Source organism: Bidens hawaiensis, unplaced genomic scaffold (assembly GCF_021521415.1).
Source record: "Bidens hawaiensis isolate Kalapana, Puna unplaced genomic scaffold, B.hawaiensis_p1.1 tig00027847_1, whole genome shotgun sequence".
NCBI lineage: Eukaryota > Viridiplantae > Streptophyta > Magnoliopsida > Asterales > Asteraceae > Bidens > Bidens hawaiensis.
The window spans coordinates 1-3,337 of NW_027494525.1; positions in this window are offsets into that span (position 1 = coordinate 1).

Sequence of the window (3,337 nt, forward strand, 5' to 3'; positions counted from 1 at the left end):
CCAAACCGATGGTCCGGTCCATTACCAACGTGAGACCTTTGTTCGGTAAGATACAATCCAAGTGTGTGTGTATCCGTTTTACCAGTTACCCATTTTTTTATAGATAACACATTTAAGACATTCCATTCACAAACAGTTTTACATTCATGCATAATTTATCATGACATCTAATAATGCCTGATGAACATCTTTACACATCGAACCATCCACACAACATACGTGGTAGATCGTGAGTTGGATCTGGACATTAACGCCTTCAATGCATTCACTAAAGCAATCATATATAGTTGAAAGGGTTCAATAATAAGAAAAGTTTTACACAATATTACATGGGTTGAACGAGCTGGCCTTTAACCTCTCTTATGATGAAGGATTAAAGCAGTTAAGACGCTGTTAAGATTCCTTAACTAAGATCTAAAGTACTAGCTACTAATACCAACCTCGTGTGCATTAATCAATTTTATGTTTTAAATGATGATAATATGGATTAAAACTCGATATTCAATGCATACAACCTGTAGTCTATATACAGAAAACACACAACCAACATTACCATACGGATCGTATGTAGAACGTATGGTCATACCGATGTTGGTCATATGACGTGTTAAAATGAGATAAACTTGGTAATGATTTGTATTATGATTGTGTAATTGTATTTTACAATGATTACAATAGAATGATATATATATACTTTAGGTTAAACAACTAGGGCCGGCTAATATAGACTATAGGGCCGGGCCTAAGTATTCCAAATTCATTGTCTAATACTCCTCCTCAAGCTAAGGCTGAGAACCGGACCTTCAGCTTGGACTTCAAAAACAGAAAACGATCTGCTGGTAATTGGTTTTGTGAACACATCCGCAATCTGATCATGAGTGGAGATAAATTGAACGGATAACTTCCTTTGAGCAACCTTCTCTTGAACGAAATGAAAATCTACTTCTACATGCTTTGTTCGGGCATGAAATACTGGATTGGCAGATAAATACGTGGCTCCCAAGTTGTCACACCATAGGATCGGAGCCATCCGCATGGGAACCCGAAGTTCAGTCATCAGGGTCTCAAGCCAGGTTAGTTACCTGTATTTGCCAGGGCCTTGTATTCAGCCTCAGTAGAATGACCGAGAGACAGTCCTTTGTTTCTGGCTGACTATGAAATAAGGTTGGATCCAAGATAGATAGCGAATCCCCCGGTGGATCGACGGTCATCTGGACAACCACCCCCAGTCTGAGTCAGAGAAAGTAGTTAAATTGTGAGCATCTGTGTAGGCATGTAAAACTGACGAAGAAGAGCTGGAGATCAAAAGGCCATGGTTGGAAGTCCCCTGTAAATACCGGAGGATGCGCTTAACAGCAGACCAATGGTTCTCAGTAGGAGAATGCATGAATTGGCAAACTTTGTTAACTGCATAAGAAATATCAGGGCGAGAAAGTGTGACATATTGTAATGCCCCGACCATTTGTCTGTATTTTACTGGATCATCAAATGGAGAGCTATCGCCAAGAGAAAGAGCGACGCCGACTGTACATGGAGATGGGACAGATGTGGCTTTGGATAGATTAGCACGAGCCAACAGTTCATTAATGTATTTTTGTTGGGAGAGAATGATATTAGACCCACTTCGGAAAACTTCAATGCCCAAAAAGTAAGATAATTGGCCCATGTCTTGGATTGCAAAAGTCTAACCAAGAGACCGTACACCATGATCAATAGCACGGTTGTTGTTACCTGTCAAAATAATGTCATCTACGTAGACGAGCATATATAAAAGTGTCCCCTGATGTGAGTAGATGAACAAAGAGGGATCAGTTTTAGATCCCCTAAACCCGAGACCAAACAGGGCAGCCGAGAGTCGTTCAAACCAGGCCCGTGGAGCCTGCTTAAGGCCGTACAGAGACTTGTGTAAAAGACAAACATGATCTGGTTTTGAAGGATCTACAAAACCTGGTGGTTGTTTCAGATAAACAGTTTCTTTGAGGTCCCCGTGTAGGAAGGCATTCTGAACGTCGAGTTGTCGCAATGGCCATTGGTTTGTAAAAGACAAAGAAAGGACAACTCTGATGGTGGTAGACTTAACCACTGGACTGAAGGTTTCAGTGTAATCTAAGCCAGCCTGTTGATTAAAACCCTTGGCCACCAAACGCGCCTTGTAACGCTTAATAGCCCCCATGTTGATCCCGGTTTACCTTATAAACCCATTTGCAGTCAAAAATACTTGTATTAGGTGCAAGCGGAACCAAAGACCATGTACCATTACGAATAAGTGCATAATATTCTTCCTCCAAAGCCTTACGCCAGTGAGACTCTTTGTTGGCAATGGTAAACGAGGTAGGTTCAGTGTCGGGTGAGGTAGTAGATGTATGAAAGGAAGTTGGTTTATAAGGTTGGTTTGTTTGGGGTTAGGCTGTAGATTTGAAGGCCGTTGCCGAGGGGGGTGGGGCGGGTTGGCTCGGTTGTGGATGGGCCGGAGTTGGTGTAGAGTTTGGGGGCTTGAAGTTCATTAAAGACTGCTGTAACTTGTCTTGCAAATAAGTCTGTTTGTGTCACACCCGGCCCTGAGCGGCGGAAACAGCCGGGCGCAGCGCGAGTGGGGATTGATAATTAAGCACGGGCCATTGCAAACATTCAAAGATTTTCATTGCGCATGAAAAGTTTAATACAAATACATTACATTGTTTAAAAATTACATAAAAACATCCAAGTATAAAACTGTTGAAGATTTCCAAGCCATATCCCCTTGCGCGGCGGGAACAACCACGCGCATCGAAGGGATAGAACTAAAATCTTCCAAAAAGCTAGTTTTAGATGTTCAAGCGTGAGGTGCTCTAAGTGTGACTCCATGCGCTACCTAATTATCTCCTGAAAGACACGTAAAAACATTTGAATCAGTATAAACTGAGTGAGTTCACAAGTTTTAGTAACTTGATAAATCGTATTGCATCATAATCATTCTGAAACATAATTCTGGTAGCATCATTAAAACACATGCTTGGTAAAACATAGTTCTATCAACATATTCTGTCTAAATTCGTTCCGCGGTTTACGCGCGAACATTTCTGGGAACTGTGCTCGTCTGTGTAAGTGGCACTGCCACTACGAGCGAAACAAGTAATACTGTCCCGCGGGTTACGCGCGGACACTTCTGAAAAATCGTGCTCGTCTGTGTAAGTGGCGCTGCCACTACGAGCGAATAATACCGTCCCGCGGGGTTACGCGCTGACGTTGTGCCGGAAAACAAGGCGCTCGTCTGCGTAAGAGGAGCGACCTCTACGAGCGGGCTCAATCCCATAGTACTCGCCCCGTGCTAGGCACTCGTCTATGTAAGAGGTGCCGA